This window comes from Ranitomeya imitator, chromosome 1, assembly GCF_032444005.1.
Source record: "Ranitomeya imitator isolate aRanImi1 chromosome 1, aRanImi1.pri, whole genome shotgun sequence".
Lineage (NCBI taxonomy): Eukaryota > Metazoa > Chordata > Amphibia > Anura > Dendrobatidae > Ranitomeya > Ranitomeya imitator.
Window position 1 is genome coordinate 75,823,777 of NC_091282.1, and position 19,766 is coordinate 75,843,542.

General features: G+C 45.4%; 1 non-coding gene and 3 pseudogenes across 1 annotated transcript; all 4 read right to left on the minus strand.

Moving 5' to 3' along the window:
- Positions 1-441: 441 nt before the first annotated feature.
- LOC138660404 (U1 spliceosomal RNA) lies at positions 442-621 on the minus strand (annotated as a pseudogene).
- Positions 622-6,543: 5,922 nt separating this feature from the next.
- On the minus strand, positions 6,544-6,707 carry LOC138660386 (U1 spliceosomal RNA). Its single transcript, XR_011317835.1, has one exon. It is a non-coding gene; the product is annotated as a U1 spliceosomal RNA (small nuclear RNA).
- An 813-nt stretch (positions 6,708-7,520) lies between these two features.
- LOC138660405 (U1 spliceosomal RNA) lies at positions 7,521-7,700 on the minus strand (annotated as a pseudogene).
- A 5,945-nt stretch (positions 7,701-13,645) lies between these two features.
- Positions 13,646-13,825, minus strand: LOC138660406 (U1 spliceosomal RNA; annotated as a pseudogene).
- Positions 13,826-19,766: the final 5,941 nt, after the last annotated feature.

Below are 19,766 nucleotides of genomic sequence, written 5' to 3' on the forward strand. Positions count from 1 at the left end.
ACGCTGGAGGAGGCTCAAGGGCAGGAGGACCAAACCGCAGATAGCTGCGCACCAGCGGCCCACTCACAGCTCCAGCTCCAGCCCCAAGGCTGTGAGATGGGGATGCTGCAGGTGCCCTCCCGCGAGCATGCCCGCCTGCACCTGCAGACAAGCAGAGCAAGCCATGTCGTCACCAAGTCAACGAGATGCAAGCGACTTGCTCAATCCCCACCAGCCGGGGGTGGGGGGGTCAAAAAGGGCCAAAGTGTCGAGCAAAGGCAACAACCTCAAACCAACCAAGAAACAATAAACAAAGCATAGCAGCGACACAGGGAAGGTGGCATCCTTCCCCCACAAGGGGGAGCCAAAGGCCACGTCTGCCCGCTGCTTGGAGCTTTTCTCCAAAGTATCGCTTCGGCTCAGCAGAGCATCTTTTGTGTTCTGTCTTTGACCATAGGAAATCAGGGGAAAGCGCGAACGCAGTCCCCCACTACCACAAATTATGCAGTCGAGTTTCCCGCATTTGGGGAAATCGCAGGGGTCAGCACACCCGGAGTGCAATGGATGAGCCTCACCCTGGGAGAACCTTTTTCCTCAGATTGGAACTCTCATTAACGCATGCATCATCTGCTCGTTCAATTAACAAGTTTCCTGATCATCATATGGAAAAATCTCCCATAAACAAAAAAAACAATCCCGATCACCAAAAAATAATCAAAATCCTACCTACAGTAATCATTCCACTGTGAGTACTTCCAAAGTGTTTCTGCTGTTGTTTCACCGAGTCTTTTCTTATCTAATAGATAAACATAAAACAACCTGGCAAGAAAAATGTTCTTACAGTCCATTGGAGAGAGACACACCTTTTTAAAAATAACCAGGTTCCGTGAATCCCACAAAACTTCCTTATATATGGCAAAAATAATCCAACTCATCCGTCTCCTTTCCAAGTGATTGAAATCTTGACCTGTTAATTTCCTTCTAAAATCAAAGCAATGGAACCCAACAAGAGCAATAAAAAACCGGGATAAAAGGGTAAAAACTTTTTTTGCAAAAGGACAGTCCCAAAAAATGTGCTGAATTGTCTCTGGATCCTTACATCCCTCCCTTGGACAAAATTCTTGAACCCGTATCCCTCTTCTATTCAAAAAAGCTCGTGTTGGCAAACATCCTTGTAATGCCATCCAAGTTACGTCCTTTTGCCGATTGCTGATTCCTATAACAAAAAACAGCTTCCAGACTTGCCTTGATTGCGCAGTATTGCAGGATGGCACATCACATAATAATTCTCTCTCCTTTAATCTCTTAACAATCTCTCTTTTATCAGGTCTATCTGTGGGGCTTAAACCAATTTGATCATAGAAGGACTTAAGTACTACATAAAAAGACGGAACCACAAACGCCACCGGCTTCCTCAAATCCTTCTCACACCAGCTCCATTTCTGAAACAGCCATCCTGCCAAAAACCTGCACATATCTGCAGCCTTACTTTTACTCTGGGAAAGTCTATAAATATTCAACAAATAGTGCATCTTTAAAAACCTTTCCATATTTGGAAAGCCACAGCCCCCCATTTCCACAGAAAGCATCACTTTTTCTCTCCTTAATTTTTCCATCTTTGACCCCCCAAAAAAAGGTAAACAGTTTCCTTGTAACTCTCTTAGTCCATAAACTCGCAGGCGGAAATATCAGAGCAGTATATAGCAGTAATGGAAGGATCACTGACTTCACGATAAGTACCTTCCCTCTCAGAGACAAGTTCCTTAATTTCCAATAATTCAGTTTCTGTTCTGTTTTATTTTCCAGGATCCTCAGACTCTTCTTCCCTTTAAGTTCCTTTTCAAAGATAACACCGAGGACCTCTATCTCTTCTTTTCTTTCTACTCCCACCACACTAACATCCACCTGCCTTCCAAAGTTGCAAAACTGACACTTACTCCAATTTACAGCCATTCCAGCCACACAACAAAAAATTCTTACATGAAGATTTATCCTATTAAGCTCAGCTTGCGAACCACAAATAAAAGCAATGTCATCCATGTAACTTAATGATTTCACAGGACCCCCCATTCCTCCAGGGACAAAGGCACCATCCACACACTTATCGACTTGCACACTTTTTAAAAGAGCTTCTACTACGCAAATAAAAAGAATAGGAGATAAAGGGCACCCTTGCCTAACGCCAGATAGAATATTAAAACTAGAACTCACGTGACCATTAATTAAGAGCTGACTACTAACTCCACAATAAAAAGACTTAATAATGTTCAATAATTTAGTGGGGATCCCAAGGTGTCTAAGTGCAGCAAACAAAAATCTATGTGAAACTTTATCAAAAGCTTTTTCCAGGTCAACTGACTGTACAAGAAGGGGGTTCTTATTAAAATTAGCGTAATAAATTAAGTCCCTTAAAAGCAACAAGTTGTCCGATATTCTCCTACCTGGCACTGCACATGCTTGGTATTCACCCACCATGTCCATTATTACTTCACTCAATCTACTTGCCACAATTTTGGTAATAATCTTGTAATCACAATTGAGCAAAGTTATTGGTCTCCAGTTTTTAATTTCTCTCACATCACCCTTCTTATGTATCAAAGTGACGATCCCTCTACGCATAGTCAGACAGAACCGCATGAATAAAAACATATTCCACCACCCGATAAAATTCCACACCTAAAATGTCCCAAAATACTACATAAAATTCCACAGGAAGGCCATCACAGCCAGGTGTCTTCCCTTTCGCCAGTCCATCCACAGCACGCCTCACTTCATCCTTTTTGAGCCCATCACTTAGAAAAGACACCTTTTCTTCAGGAATATTATCAGTCAAAATATTACAATAATCATTGATTTCTGCATCACTGGCTCTGCTGTCATTCGAAAAAAGGGTTTTATAAAAAGAATGAATACCATTAATCATTTCCTCCCCAGACTTCTCACCTGCAGGAGTAAAAACAGACTTAAAAACCCCTTTAGGCTTAAAACATTTCTTAAAAAAATATCTTGTACATTGCTCATCTTCTTCCATGTGCTGTATTTTTGCTTTAAAGACAATAGATTTCCCTTTTTCAATTAGTGTTTTTTTTAAATCCTCCTTCAAATCAGCAATCTCATTATCCACCTCCATCCCAGCTCTTTTAAACTTATAAAGCGCTTCCATCTTAGAAATTATTGCTTCCTCTTGATCTCTTTTAGCTTTTGCCCTTTTAAAACACACCCCTTTAAAATAATATGCAAATTTCTCCTTTGCCCAATCCCACCATTCCAGCAGATTTTTAAAACGGTGCTGTTCAGACACACAGAATGTAAACACGTTTTTAAAACCACTTCTCACCTCCTCTTCTTCCAGCAGGCTTACATTTAGCTTCCAGAGCCCCTTGCCAAAAGCAAGGGACTCAACAATACACAGATCCACCATTACCATCTTATGATCAGAAAAAGTGTTTGTCACATGATTACATTTGGTAACTTTGATCCCTTCAGACACAAACACATAATCGATCCGGGAACTACAACGCCCACTGTCCGCCACAAATGTAAACTTGTTTTCATTCGGCCGAACCATCAAACCCACATCCGTGTAGCGTAAATCCTGCACCACTTGATTCAACATATTGGAAGTCACATCCGTCCTGAATTCCGCAGAGCTCTTACGATCATTTGCAGATCTAATGCAATTAAAATCACCTGCTATTATAGAAAAATCTCTACCTGGCAGAAACCACTTTACCGACTCCAAAAAGGACACCCGTGCTTTCTTGTCCGCAGGGGCATAAATATTAAAAACCCTTACCCGGTGACCTAAGAAATCTAATAACAAAAACAAACATCTTCCAGGTATGATAATTTTAAACTGTAATACTTTTAAATTATTATTTTTCAATAGTATGCCAACCCCCTCATTTTTATTGTCTGTACAAGGAGACCAAAAAGACTGCCCCCTGCTCCATTCACTTGCATGCGGTGAGGCTTTTATTGCACATTCTTGTAGACATATAATGTCAGCATTCACCCTCTCCATATAATCTAATATACCTGCTCTCCTGATAGAAGAACTGATCCCTCGCACATTCAGGGAAGCAACACATAAACTCATCATGGCAAAAAAAATTATTTTCCACCATACATTCTCCATCATGATTCAGAGAAAGGAGTATTCCTACTATCCACCTTTCTACATATATCAGGCGACTCAGGATCCGAGCCCCTGTTAGAAACACTTGGCCTTGGAGAGACAGGATCTCCCTGCCCACCAGACCAACACCCCTCCATTCTACTCTTTTTACTGAGCGAGGAAGCTATTTCCTCATCCTCTTCCTCATCCTCCCCATCATCATCATCATCATCATCATCATCACCATCCTCAAAAACACTTTCATCACTACTACTAGTCCCCCCATCCCTCTGCCCAGGAGTGAGCGTCCGATCTGAATCCTCCTCCTCCTCCTCCTCCTGAAACTCCATTCCTTCCCCATCTCCCTCCCCCACTACAGGGTCCACACATACGCCTGCATTAGCATATGCAAATTCACCACCAAGGCCCTGTCCTTCAGACACAGTCTCCATTGCATTCTTGGCCTCGCCCAGATCAACTATAGGAGAGCTCTGAAAATCTTTTCCCCCTTCCTGGCCCCGCCCTCCATCCTCCATCTTAGATCCAGCATGGCTCACTTTACTTCCACCATTTTGTTTCTGACTTCTTTGCTCTTTAGCTGCATTTGAAACTATCACACCAGCACGATGCTCAGGTTTGCCTTTTCCACCAAACTCACTTTTCTCATTCTTAGCGCTTTTATGCTCACCACTCTTACCATCACTCTTATTTCCCCAGTGACCACTAGTTGCCTCCGCATAGGACTTAGGAATCTGAGTCCACAATCTACATTTCCTGGCAAAGTGACCTTCCAACCCACACAAATCACACACCTTTGCCTCAGGGCAACTATCCACCATGTGGCCGGGCTTCCCACAATTCTTACAAACAATTCCATGCACCGGGCATTCTTTCTGCACATGTCCGTACATATGACACTTTCTACAATATTCAATTTGTCCAGTGTAGAAACAAAAACCCCTCTCCCCCCCAATTGAAAATTGTGCAGGAATGCTCAGAGCCCCCCCAATGGCTGTTGCATCAGGAATTAATTTCACCAAGTATCTTCTTTTGCCATTATAATAGTTATGCCTATTTTTCATCTTCCCCAGGAATTTGACTTCATAACAGTATCTTCTCAAAAAATGGGTTACGGTATCATCTGGAACCTTGGGATTATACATATGTACCACAACATACTTGTAAGTCTGTTGAAAAAGGGGCTCCACAACAATAAACTCCAGGCATTCCACTTCTTTCTTCTCCTTCATCCGCACCAGCTCCATGTAGACTTTCTGACATATACCCAAGGAAACAAACGTGATATCATAAATTCCCTGCTTTTGAAAATCCTGCAGTGCCAATACATCTGTTACCTTAAGGCTTGTTATGTTCTTCAAGACATCCATGCAAATTTGGTCCAGACAGGACTTGTAGACGGACAGAGTCCTCTAATCCACGTGCCTTCTCCACCATTTTCGTAGCAGATAAACACAGTCGCCACTCTATCGCACACCAGGGCCCCACAAGGGGAACCCCGATCGCAACCGCCAACCAACAAGAAACAGAAGTAGTCTCCCACCACTGCTGCCCGTCAGAAGGCTGAGAAGCGATACTCACCCAGAGAGAATGGTATCTCCCCTGCCAGGTAAGTATGAGTTGGGGCCCGCCGGCCCGACGAGCGCCCCTCCGACGCAGCTCCCCAACATCGCGGAGTCTCGTGCCCGAAAGGGAGGGGGTGGGGGGTGGCGTTCGGCACAGACCGCACGGAGGCTCCTCGAGTGGGAGGCGCCGGTCGCTCCCGACGCGGCTGACGCCCACTCCGACCCCCACAGGGCAGGCCGAGCTCAAGTCAAAAGCCGCCCAAGATGCACAGCAGCAGCCTGAGTCATTTGCATATAGGAGCCTCGGCTCCGCCCCAGCCTCGCGTCACGTTGCTGCGCTGGCCTGAGAACATGCTGTAGACAGCTCGAGCTCCAGCTGCCGGCACCCTCTCATGACTCACTCATCTCCGCTCAAGAGGATGCACGCTGGAGGAGGCTCAAGGGCAGGAGGACCAAACCGCAGATAGCTGCGCACCAGCGGCCCACTCACAGCTCCAGCTCCAGCCCCAAGGCTGTGAGATGGGGATGCTGCAGGTGCCCTCCCGCGAGCATGCCCGCCTGCACCTGCAGACAAGCAGAGCAAGCCATGTCGTCACCAAGTCAACGAGATGCAAGCGACTTGCTCAATCCCCACCAGCCGGGGGTGGGGGGGTCAAAAAGGGCCAAAGTGTCGAGCAAAGGCAACAACCTCAAACCAACCAAGAAACAATAAACAAAGCATAGCAGCGACACAGGGAAGGTGGCATCCTTCCCCCACAAGGGGGAGCCAAAGGCCACGTCTGCCCGCTGCTTGGAGCTTTTCTCCAAAGTATCGCTTCGGCTCAGCAGAGCATCTTTTGTGTTCTGTCTTTGACCATAGGAAATCAGGGGAAAGCGCGAACGCAGTCCCCCACTACCACAAATTATGCAGTTGAGTTTCCCGCATTTGGGGAAATCGCAGGAGTCAGCACACCCGGAGTGCAATGGATGAGCCTCACCCTGGGAGAACCACCTTAGTGATCATGGTATCTCCCCTGCCAGGTAAGTATGAGTTGGGGCCCGCCGGCCCGACGAGCGCCCCTCCGACGCAGCTCCCCAACATCGCGGAGTCTCGTGCCCGAAAGGGAGGGGGTGGGGGGTGGCGTTCGGCACAGACCGCACGGAGGCTCCTCGAGTGGGAGGCGCCGGTCGCTCCCGACGCGGCTGACGCCCACTCCGACCCCCACAGGGCAGGCCGAGCTCAAGTCAAAAGCCGCCCAAGATGCACAGCAGCAGCCTGAGTCATTTGCATATAGGAGCCTCGGCTCCGCCCCAGCCTCGCGTCACGTTGCTGCGCTGGCCTGAGAACATGCTGTAGACAGCTCGAGCTCCAGCTGCCGGCACCCTCTCATGACTCACTCATCTCCGCTCAAGAGGATGCACGCTGGAGGAGGCTCAAGGGCAGGAGGACCAAACCGCAGATAGCTGCGCACCAGCGGCCCACTCACAGCTCCAGCTCCAGCCCCAAGGCTGTGAGATGGGGATGCTGCAGGTGCCCTCCCGCGAGCATGCCCGCCTGCACCTGCAGACAAGCAGAGCAAGCCATGTCGTCACCAAGTCAACGAGATGCAAGCGACTTGCTCAATCCCCACCAGCCGGGGGTGGGGGGGGTCAAAAAGGGCCAAAGTGTCGAGCAAAGGCAACAACCTCAAACCAACCAAGAAACAATAAACAAAGCATAGCAGCGACACAGGGAAGGTGGCATCCTTCCCCCACAAGGGGGAGCCAAAGGCCACGTCTGCCCGCTGCTTGGAGCTTTTCTCCAAAGCATCGCTTCGGCTCAGCAGAGCATCTTTTGTGTTCTGTCTTTGACCATAGGAAATCAGGGGAAAGCGCGAACGCAGTCCCCCACTACCACAAATTATGCAGTCGAGTTTCCCGCATTTGGGGAAATCGCAGGGGTCAGCACACCCGGAGTGCAATGGATGAGCCTCACCCTGGGAGAACCTTTTTCCTCAGATTGGAACTCTCATTAACGCATGCATCATCTGCTCGTTCAATTAACAAGTTTCCTGATCATCATATGGAAAAATCTCCCATAAACAAAAAAAACAATCCCAATCACCAAAAAATAATCAAAATCCTACCTACAGTAATCATTCCACTGTGAGTACTTCCAAAGTGTTTCTGCTGTTGTTTCACCGAGTCTTTTCTTATCTAATAGATAAACATAAAACAACCTGGCAAGAAAAATGTTCTTACAGTCCATTGGAGAGAGACACACCTTTTTAAAAATAACCAGGTTCCGTGAATCCCACAAAACTTCCTTATATATGGCAAAAATAATCCAACTCATCCGTCTCCTTTCCAAGTGATTGAAATCTTGACCTGTTAATATCCTTCTAAAATCAAAGCAATGGAACCCAACAAGAGCAATAAAAAACCGGGATAAAAGGGTAAAAACTTTTTTTGCAAAAGGACAGTCCCAAAAAATGTGCTGAATTGTCTCTGGATCCTTACATCCCTCCCTTGGACAAAATTCTTGAACCCGTATCCCTCTTCTATTCAAAAAAGCTCGTGTTGGCAAACATCCTTGTAATGCCATCCAAGTTACGTCCTTTTGCCGATTGCTGATTCCTATAACAAAAAACAGCTTCCAGACTTGCCTTGATTGCGCAGTATTGCAGGATGGCACATCACATAATAATTCTCTCTCCTTTAATCTCTTAACAATCTCTCTTTTATCAGGTCTATCTGTGGGGCTTAAACCAATTTGATCATAGAAGGACTTAAGTACTACATAAAAAGACGGAACCACAAACGCCACCGGCTTCCTCAAATCCTTCTCACACCAGCTCCATTTCTGAAACAGCCATCCTGCCAAAAACCTGCACATATCTGCAGCCTTACTTTTACTCTGGGAAAGTCTATAAATATTCAACAAATAGTGCATCTTTAAAAACCTTTCCATATTTGGAAAGCCACAGCCCCCCATTTCCACAGAAAGCATCACTTTTTCTCTCCTTAATTTTTCCATCTTTGACCCCCAAAAAAAGGTAAACAGTTTCCTTGTAACTCTCTTAGTCCATAAACTCGCAGGCGGAAATATCAGAGCAGTATATAGCAGTAATGGAAGGATCACTGACTTCACGATAAGTACCTTCCCTCTCAGAGACAAGTTCCTTAATTTCCAATAATTCAGTTTCTGTTCTGTTTTATTTTCCAGGATCCTCAGACTCTTCTTCCCTTTAAGTTCCTTTTCAAAGATAACACCGAGGACCTCTATCTCTTCTTTTCTTTCTACTCCCACCACACTAACATCCACCTGCCTTCCAAAGTTGCAAAACTGACACTTACTCCAATTTACAGCCATTCCAGCCACACAACAAAAAATTCTTACATGAAGATTTATCCTATTAAGCTCAGCTTGCGAACCACAAATAAAAGCAATGTCATCCATGTAACTTAATGATTTCACAGGACCCCCCATTCCTCCAGGGACAAAGGCACCATCCACACACTTATCGACTTGCACACTTTTTAAAAGAGCTTCTACTACGCAAATAAAAAGAATAGGAGATAAAGGGCACCCTTGCCTAACGCCAGATAGAATATTAAAACTAGAACTCACGTGACCATTAATTAAGAGCTGACTACTAACTCCACAATAAAAAGACTTAATAATGTTCAATAATTTAGTGGGGATCCCAAGGTGTCTAAGTGCAGCAAACAAAAATCTATGTGAAACTTTATCAAAAGCTTTTTCCAGGTCAACTGACTGTACAAGAAGGGGGTTCTTATTAAAATTAGCGTAATAAATTAAGTCCCTTAAAAGCAACAAGTTGTCCGATATTCTCCTACCTGGCACTGCACATGCTTGGTATTCACCCACCATGTCCATTATTACTTCACTCAATCTACTTGCCACAATTTTGGAAATAATCTTGTAATCACAATTGAGCAAAGTTATTGGTCTCCAGTTTTTAATTTCTCTCACATCACCCTTCTTATGTATCAAAGTGACGATCCCTCTACGCATAGAGTCAGACAGAACCGCATGAGTAAAAACATATTCCACCACCCGATAAAATTCCACACCTAAAATGTCCCAAAATACTACATAAAATTCCACAGGAAGGCCATCACAGCCAGGTGTCTTCCCTTTCGCCAGTCCATCCACAGCACGCCTCACTTCATCCTTTTTGAGCCCATCACTTAGAAAAGACACCTTTTCTTCAGGAATATTATCAGTCAAAATATTACAATAATCATTGATTTCTGCATCACTGGCTCTGCTGTCATTCGAAAAAAGGGTTTTATAAAAAGAATGAATACCATTAATCATTTCCTCCCCAGACTTCTCACCTGCAGGAGTAAAAACAGACTTAAAAACCCCTTTAGGCTTAAAACATTTCTTAAAAAAATATCTTGTACATTGCTCATCTTCTTCCATGTGCTGTATTTTTGCTTTAAAGACAATAGATTTCCCTTTTTCAATTAGTGTTTTTTTAAAATCCTCCTTCAAATCAGCAATCTCATTATCCACCTCCATCCCAGCTCTTTTAAACTTATAAAGCGCTTCCATCTTAGAAATTATTGCTTCCTCTTGATCTCTTTTAGCTTTTGCCCTTTTAAAACACACCCCTTTAAAATAATATGCAAATTTCTCCTTTGCCCAATCCCACCATTCCAGCAGATTTTTAAAACGGTGCTGTTCAGACACACAGAATGTAAACACGTTTTTAAAACCACTTCTCACCTCCTCTTCTTCCAGCAGGCTTACATTTAGCTTCCAGAGCCCCTTGCCAAAAGCAAGGGACTCAACAATACACAGATCCACCATTACCATCTTATGATCAGAAAAAGTGTTTGTCACATGATTACATTTGGTAACTTTGATCCCTTCAGACACAAACACATAATCGATCCGGGAACTACAACGCCCACTGTCCGCCACAAATGTAAACTTGTTTTCATTCGGCCGAACCATCAAACCCACATCCGTGTAGCGTAAATCCTGCACCACTTGATTCAACATATTGGAAGTCACATCCGTCCTGAATTCCGCAGAGCTCTTACGATCATTTGCAGATCTAATGCAATTAAAATCACCTGCTATTATAGAAAAATCTCTACCTGGCAGAAACCACTTTACCGACTCCAAAAAGGACACCCGTGCTTTCTTGTCCGCAGGGGCATAAATATTAAAAACCCTTACCCGGTGACCTAAGAAATCTAATAACAAAAACAAACATCTTCCAGGTATGATAATTTTAAACTGTAATACTTTTAAATTATTATTTTTCAATAGTATGCCAACCCCCTCATTTTTATTGTCTGTACAAGGAGACCAAAAAGACTGCCCCCTGCTCCATTCACTTGCATGCGGTGAGGCTTTTATTGCACATTCTTGTAGACATATAATGTCAGCATTCACCCTCTCCATATAATCTAATATACCTGCTCTCCTGATAGAAGAACTGATCCCTCGCACATTCAGGGAAGCAACACATAAACTCATCATGGCAAAAAAAATTATTTTCCACCATACATTCTCCATCATGATTCAGAGAAAGGAGTATTCCTACTATCCACCTTTCTAAATATATCAGGCGACTCAGGATCCGAGCCCCTGTTAGAAACACCTGGCCTTGGAGAGACAGGATCTCCCTGCCCACCAGACCAACACCCCTCCATTCTACTCTTTTTACTGAGCGAGGAAGCTATTTCCTCATCCTCTTCCTCATCCTCCCCATCATCATCATCATCATCATCACCATCCTCAAAAACACTTTCATCACTACTACTAGTCCCCCCATCCCTCTGCCCAGGAGTGAGCGTCCGATCTGAATCCTCCTCCTCCTCCTCCTCCTCCTCAAAACTCCATTCCTTCCCCATCTCCCTCCCCCACTACAGGGTCCACACATACGCCTGCATTAGCATATGCAAATTCACCACCAAGGCCCTGTCCTTCAGACACAGTCTCCATTGCATTCTTGGCCTCGCCCAGATCAACTATAGGAGAGCTCTGAAAATCTTTTCCCCCTTCCTGGCCCCGCCCTCCATCCTCCATCTTAGATCCAGCATGGCTCACTTTACTTCCACCATTTTGTTTCTGACTTCTTTGCTCTTTAGCTGCATTTGAAACTATCACACCAGCACGATGCTCAGGTTTGCCTTTTCCACCAAACTCACTTTTCTCATTCTTAGCGCTTTCATGCTCACCACTCTTACCATCACTCTTATTTCCCCAGTGACCACTAGTTGCCTCCGCATAGGACTTAGGAATCTGAGTCCACAATCTACATTTCCTGGCAAAGTGACCTTCCAACCCACACAAATCACACACCTTTGCCTCAGGGCAACTATCCACCATGTGGCCGGGCTTCCCACAATTCTTACAAACAATTCCTTGCACCGGGCATTCTTTCTGCACATGTCCGTACATATGACACTTTCTACAATATTCAATTTGTCCAGTGTAGAAACAAAAACCCCTCTCCCCCCCAATTGAAAATTGTGCAGGAATGCTCAGAGCCCCCCCAATGGCTGTTGCATCAGGAATTAATTTCACCAAGTATCTTCTTTTGCCATTATAATAGTTATGCCTATTTTTCATCTTCCCCAGGAATTTGACTTCATAACAGTATCTTCTCAAAAAATGGGTTACGGTATCATCTGGAACCTTGGGATTATACATATGTACCACAACATACTTGTAAGTCTGTTGAAAAAGGGGCTCCACAACAATAAACTCCAGGCATTCCACTTCTTTCTTCTCCTTCATCCGCACCAGCTCCATGTAGACTTTCTGACATATACCCAAGGAAACAAACGTGATATCATAAATTCCCTGCTTTTGAAAATCCTGCAGTGCCAATACATCTGTTACCTTAAGGCTTCTTATGTTCTTCAAGACATCCATGCAAATTTGGTCCAGGCCAATTTCTTCCTCATGTCCAGACAGGACTTGTAGACGGACAGAGTCCTCTAATCCACGTGCCTTCTCCACCATTTTCGTAGCAGATAAACACAGTCGCCACTCTATCGCACACCAGAGCCCCACAAGGGGAACCCCGACCGCAACCGCCAACCAACAAGAAACAGAAGTAGTCTCCCACCACTGCTGCCCGTCAGAAGGCTGAGAAGCGATACTCACCCAGAGAGAATGGTATCTCCCCTGCCAGGTAAGTATGAGTTGGGGCCCGCCGGCCCGACGAGCGCCCCTCCGACGCAGCTCCCCAACATCGCGGAGTCTCGTGCCCGAAAGGGAGGGGGTGGGGGGTGGCGTTCGGCACAGACCGCACGGAGGCTCCTCGAGTGGGAGGCGCCGGTCGCTCCCGACGCGGCTGACGCCCACTCCGACCCCCACAGGGCAGGCCGAGCTCAAGTCAAAAGCCGCCCAAGATGCACAGCAGCAGCCTGAGTCATTTGCATATAGGAGCCTCGGCTCCGCCCCAGCCTCGTGTCACGTTGCTGCGCTGGCCTGAGAACATGCTGTAGACAGCTCGAGCTCCAGCTGCCGGCACCCTCTCATGACTCACTCATCTCCGCTCAAGAGGATGCACGCTGGAGGAGGCTCAAGGGCAGGAGGACCAAACCGCAGATAGCTGCGCACCAGCGGCCCACTCACAGCTCCAGCTCCAGCCCCAAGGCTGTGAGATGGGGATGCTGCAGGTGCCCTCCCGCGAGCATGCCCGCCTGCACCTGCAGACAAGCAGAGCAAGCCATGTCGTCACCAAGTCAACGAGATGCAAGCGACTTGCTCAATCCCCACCAGCCGGGGGTGGGGGGGGTCAAAAAGGGCCAAAGTGTCGAGCAAAGGCAACAACCTCAAACCAACCAAGAAACAATAAACAAAGCATAGCAGCGACACAGGGAAGGTGGCATCCTTCCCCCACAAGGGGGAGCCAAAGGCCACGTCTGCCCGCTGCTTGGAGCTTTTCTCCAAAGCATCGCTTCGGCTCAGCAGAGCATCTTTTGTGTTCTGTCTTTGACCATAGGAAATCAGGGGAAAGCGCGAACGCAGTCCCCCACTACCACAAATTATGCAGTCGAGTTTCCCGCATTTGGGGAAATCGCAGGGGTCAGCACACCCGGAGTGCAATGGATGAGCCTCACCCTGGGAGAACCTTTTTCCTCAGATTGGAACTCTCATTAACGCATGCATCATCTGCTCGTTCAATTAACAAGTTTCCTGATCATCATATGGAAAAATCTCCCATAAACAAAAAAAACAATCCCAATCACCAAAAAATAATCAAAATCCTACCTACAGTAATCATTCCACTGTGAGTACTTCCAAAGTGTTTCTGCTGTTGTTTCACCGAGTCTTTTCTTATCTAATAGATAAACATAAAACAACCTGGCAAGAAAAATGTTCTTACAGTCCATTGGAGAGAGACACACCTTTTTAAAAATAACCAGGTTCCGTGAATCCCACAAAACTTCCTTATATATGGCAAAAATAATCCAACTCATCCGTCTCCTTTCCAAGTGATTGAAATCTTGACCTGTTAATATCCTTCTAAAATCAAAGCAATGGAACCCAACAAGAGCAATAAAAAACCGGGATAAAAGGGTAAAAACTTTTTTTGCAAAAGGACAGTCCCAAAAAATGTGCTGAATTGTCTCTGGATCCTTACATCCCTCCCTTGGACAAAATTCTTGAACCCGTATCCCTCTTCTATTCAAAAAAGCTCGTGTTGGCAAACATCCTTGTAATGCCATCCAAGTTACGTCCTTTTGCCGATTGCTGATTCCTATAACAAAAAACAGCTTCCAGACTTGCCTTGATTGCGCAGTATTGCAGGATGGCACATCACATAATAATTCTCTCTCCTTTAATCTCTTAACAATCTCTCTTTTATCAGGTCTATCTGTGGGGCTTAAACCAATTTGATCATAGAAGGACTTAAGTACTACATAAAAAGACGGAACCACAAACGCCACCGGCTTCCTCAAATCCTTCTCACACCAGCTCCATTTCTGAAACAGCCATCCTGCCAAAAACCTGCACATATCTGCAGCCTTACTTTTACTCTGGGAAAGTCTATAAATATTCAACAAATAGTGCATCTTTAAAAACCTTTCCATATTTGGAAAGCCACAGCCCCCCATTTCCACAGAAAGCATCACTTTTTCTCTCCTTAATTTTTCCATCTTTGACCCCCAAAAAAAGGTAAACAGTTTCCTTGTAACTCTCTTAGTCCATAAACTCGCAGGCGGAAATATCAGAGCAGTATATAGCAGTAATGGAAGGATCACTGACTTCACGATAAGTACCTTCCCTCTCAGAGACAAGTTCCTTAATTTCCAATAATTCAGTTTCTGTTCTGTTTTATTTTCCAGGATCCTCAGACTCTTCTTCCCTTTAAGTTCCTTTTCAAAGATAACACCGAGGACCTCTATCTCTTCTTTTCTTTCTACTCCCACCACACTAACATCCACCTGCCTTCCAAAGTTGCAAAACTGACACTTACTCCAATTTACAGCCATTCCAGCCACACAACAAAAAATTCTTACATGAAGATTTATCCTATTAAGCTCAGCTTGCGAACCACAAATAAAAGCAATGTCATCCATGTAACTTAATGATTTCACAGGACCCCCCATTCCTCCAGGGACAAAGGCACCATCCACACACTTATCGACTTGCACACTTTTTAAAAGAGCTTCTACTACGCAAATAAAAAGAATAGGAGATAAAGGGCACCCTTGCCTAACGCCAGATAGAATATTAAAACTAGAACTCACGTGACCATTAATTAAGAGCTGACTACTAACTCCACAATAAAAAGACTTAATAATGTTCAATAATTTAGTGGGGATCCCAAGGTGTCTAAGTGCAGCAAACAAAAATCTATGTGAAACTTTATCAAAAGCTTTTTCCAGGTCAACTGACTGTACAAGAAGGGGGTTCTTATTAAAATTAGCGTAATAAATTAAGTCCCTTAAAAGCAACAAGTTGTCCGATATTCTCCTACCTGGCACTGCACATGCTTGGTATTCACCCACCATGTCCATTATTACTTCACTCAATCTACTTGCCACAATTTTGGAAATAATCTTGTAATCACAATTGAGCAAAGTTATTGGTCTCCAGTTTTTAATTTCTCTCACATCACCCTTCTTATGTATCAAAGTGACGATCCCTCTACGCATAGAGTCAGACAGAACCGCATGAGTAAAAACATATTCCACCACCCGATAAAATTCCACACCTAAAATGTCCCAAAATACTACATAAAATTCCACAGGAAGGCCATCACAGCCAGGTGTCTTCCCTTTCGCCAGTCCATCCACAGCACGCCTCACTTCATCCTTTTTGAGCCCATCACTTAGAAAAGACACCTTTTCTTCAGGAATATTATCAGTCAAAATATTACAATAATCATTGATTTCTGCATCACTGGCTCTGCTGTCATTCGAAAAAAGGGTTTTATAAAAAGAATGAATACCATTAATCATTTCCTCCCCAGACTTCTCACCTGCAGGAGTAAAAACAGACTTAAAAACCCCTTTAGGCTTAAAACATTTCTTAAAAAAATATCTTGTACATTGCTCATCTTCTTCCATGTGCTGTATTTTTGCTTTAAAGACAATAGATTTCCCTTTTTCAATTAGTGTTTTTTTAAAATCCTCCTTCAAATCACCAATCTCATTATCCACCTCCATCCCAGCTCTTTTAAACTTATAAAGCGCTTCCATCTTAGAAATTATTGCTTCCTCTTGATCTCTTTTAGCTTTTGCCCTTTTAAAACACACCCCTTTAAAATAATATGCAAATTTCTCCTTTGCCCAATCCCACCATTCCAGCAGATTTTTAAAACGGTGCTGTTCAGACACACAGAATGTAAACACGTTTTTAAAACCACTTCTCACCTCCTCTTCTTCCAGCAGGCTTACATTTAGCTTCCAGAGCCCCTTGCCAAAAGCAAGGGACTCAACAATACACAGATCCACCATTACCATCTTATGATCAGAAAAAGTGTTTGTCACATGATTACATTTGGTAACTTTGATCCCTTCAGACACAAACACATAATCGATCCGGGAACTACAACGCCCACTGTCCGCCACAAATGTAAACTTGTTTTCATTCGGCCGAACCATCAAACCCACATCCGTGTAGCGTAAATCCTGCACCACTTGATTCAACATATTGGAAGTCACATCCGTCCTGAATTCCGCAGAGCTCTTACGATCATTTGCAGATCTAATGCAATTAAAATCACCTGCTATTATAGAAAAATCTCTACCTGGCAGAAACCACTTTACCGACTCCAAAAAGGACACCCGTGCTTTCTTGTCCGCAGGGGCATAAATATTAAAAACCCTTACCCGGTGACCTAAGAAATCTAATAACAAAAACAAACATCTTCCAGGTATGATAATTTTAAACTGTAATACTTTTAAATTATTATTTTTCAATAGTATGCCAACCCCCTCATTTTTATTGTCTGTACAAGGAGACCAAAAAGACTGCCCCCTGCTCCATTCACTTGCATGCGGTGAGGCTTTTATTGCACATTCTTGTAGACATATAATGTCAGCATTCACCCTCTCCATATAATCTAATATACCTGCTCTCCTGATAGAAGAACTGATCCCTCGCACATTCAGGGAAGCAACACATAAACTCATCATGGCAAAAAAAATTATTTTCCACCATACATTCTCCATCATGATTCAGAGAAAGGAGTATTCCTACTATCCACCTTTCTACATATATCAGGCGACTCAGGATCCGAGCCCCTGTTAGAAACACCTGGCCTTGGAGAGACAGGATCTCCCTGCCCACCAGACCAACACCCCTCCATTCTACTCTTTTTACTGAGCGAGGAAGCTATTTCCTCATCCTCTTCCTCATCCTCCCCATCATCATCATCATCATCATCACCATCCTCAAAAACACTTTCATCACTACTACTAGTCCCCCCATCCCTCTGCCCAGGAGTGAGCGTCCGATCTGAATCCTCCTCCTCCTCCTCCTCCTGAAACTCCATTCCTTCCCCATCTCCCTCCCCCACTACAGGGTCCACACATACGCCTGCATTAGCATATGCAAATTCACCACCAAGGCCCTGTCCTTCAGACACAGTCTCCATTGCATTCTTGGCCTCGCCCAGATCAACTATAGGAGAGCTCTGAAAATCTTTTCCCCCTTCCTGGCCCCGCCCTCCATCCTCCATCTTAGATCCAGCATGGCTCACTTTACTTCCACCATTTTGTTTCTGACTTCTTTGCTCTTTAGCTGCATTTGAAACTATCACACCAGCACGATGCTCAGGTTTGCCTTTTCCACCAAACTCACTTTTCTCATTCTTAGCGCTTTCATGCTCACCACTCTTACCATCACTCTTATTTCCCCAGTGACCACTAGTTGCCTCCGCATAGGACTTAGGAATCTGAGTCCACAATCTACATTTCCTGGCAAAGTGACCTTCCAACCCACACAAATCACACACCTTTGCCTCAGGGCAACTATCCACCATGTGGCCGGGCTTCCCACAATTCTTACAAACAATTCCTTGCACCGGGCATTCTTTCTGCACATGTCCGTACATATGACACTTTCTACAATATTCAATTTGTCCAGTGTAGAAACAAAAACCCCTCTCCCCCCCAATTGAAAATTGTGCAGGAATGCTCAGAGCCCCCCCAATGGCTGTTGCATCAGGAATTAATTTCACCAAGTATCTTCTTTTGCCATTATAATAGTTATGCCTATTTTTCATCTTCCCCAGGAATTTGACTTCATAACAGTATCTTCTCAAAAAATGGGTTACGGTATCATCTGGAACCTTGGGATTATACATATGTACCACAACATACTTGTAAGTCTGTTGAAAAAGGGGCTCCACAACAATAAACTCCAGGCATTCCACTTCTTTCTTCTCCTTCATCCGCACCAGCTCCATGTAGACTTTCTGACATATACCCAAGGAAACAAACGTGATATCATAAATTCCCTGCTTTTGAAAATCCTGCAGTGCCAATACATCTGTTACCTTAAGGCTTCTTATGTTCTTCAAGACATCAATGCAAATTTGGTCCAGGCCAATCTCTTCCTCATGTCCAGACAGGACTTGTAGACGGACAGAGTCCTCTAATCCACGTGCCTTCTCCACCATTTTCGTAGCAGATAAACACAGTCGCCACTCTATCGCACACCAGGGCCCCACAAGGGGAACCCCGATCGCAACCGCCAACCAACAAGAAACAGAAGTAGTCTCCCACTACTGCTGCCCGTCAGAAGGCTGAGAAACGATACTCACCCAGAGAGAATGGTATCTCCCCTGCCAGGTAAGTATGAGTTGGGGCCCGCCGGCCCGACGAGCGCCCCTCCGACGCAGCTCCCCAACATCGCGGAGTCTCGTGCCCGAAAGGGAGGGGGGTGGGGGGTGGCGTTCGGCACAGACCGCACCGAGGCTCCTCGAGTGGGAGGCGCCGGTCGCTCCCGACGCGGCTGACGCCCACTCCGACCCCCACAGGGCAGGCCGAGCTCAAGTCAAAAGCCGCCCAAGATGCACAGCAGCAGCCTGAGTCATTTGCATATAGGAGCCTCGGCTCCGCCCCAGCCTCGCGTCATGTTGCTGCGCTGGCCTGAGAACATGCTGTAGACAGCTCGAGCTCCAGCTGCCGGCACCCTCTCATGACTCACTCATCTCCGCTCAAGAGGATGCACGCTGGAGGAGGCTCAAGGGCAGGAGGACCAAACCGCAGATAGCTGCGCACCAGCGGCCCACTCACAGCTCCAGCTCCAGCCCCAAGGCTGTGAGATGGGGATGCTGCAGGTGCCCTCCCGCGAGCATGCCCGCCTGCACCTGCAGACAAGCAGAGCAAGCCATGTCGTCACCAAGTCAACGAGATGCAAGCGACTTGCTCAATCCCCACCAGCCGGGGGTGGGGGGGTCAAAAAGGGCCAAAGTGTCGAGCAAAGGCAACAACCTCAAACCAACCAAGAAACAATAAACAAAGCACAGCAGCGACACAGGGAAGGTGGCATCCTTCCCCCACAAGGGGGAGCCAAAGGCCACGTCTGCCCGCTGCTTGGAGCTTTTCTCCAAAGCATCGCTTCGGCTCAGCAGAGCATCTTTTGTGTTCTGTCTTTGACCATAGGAAAT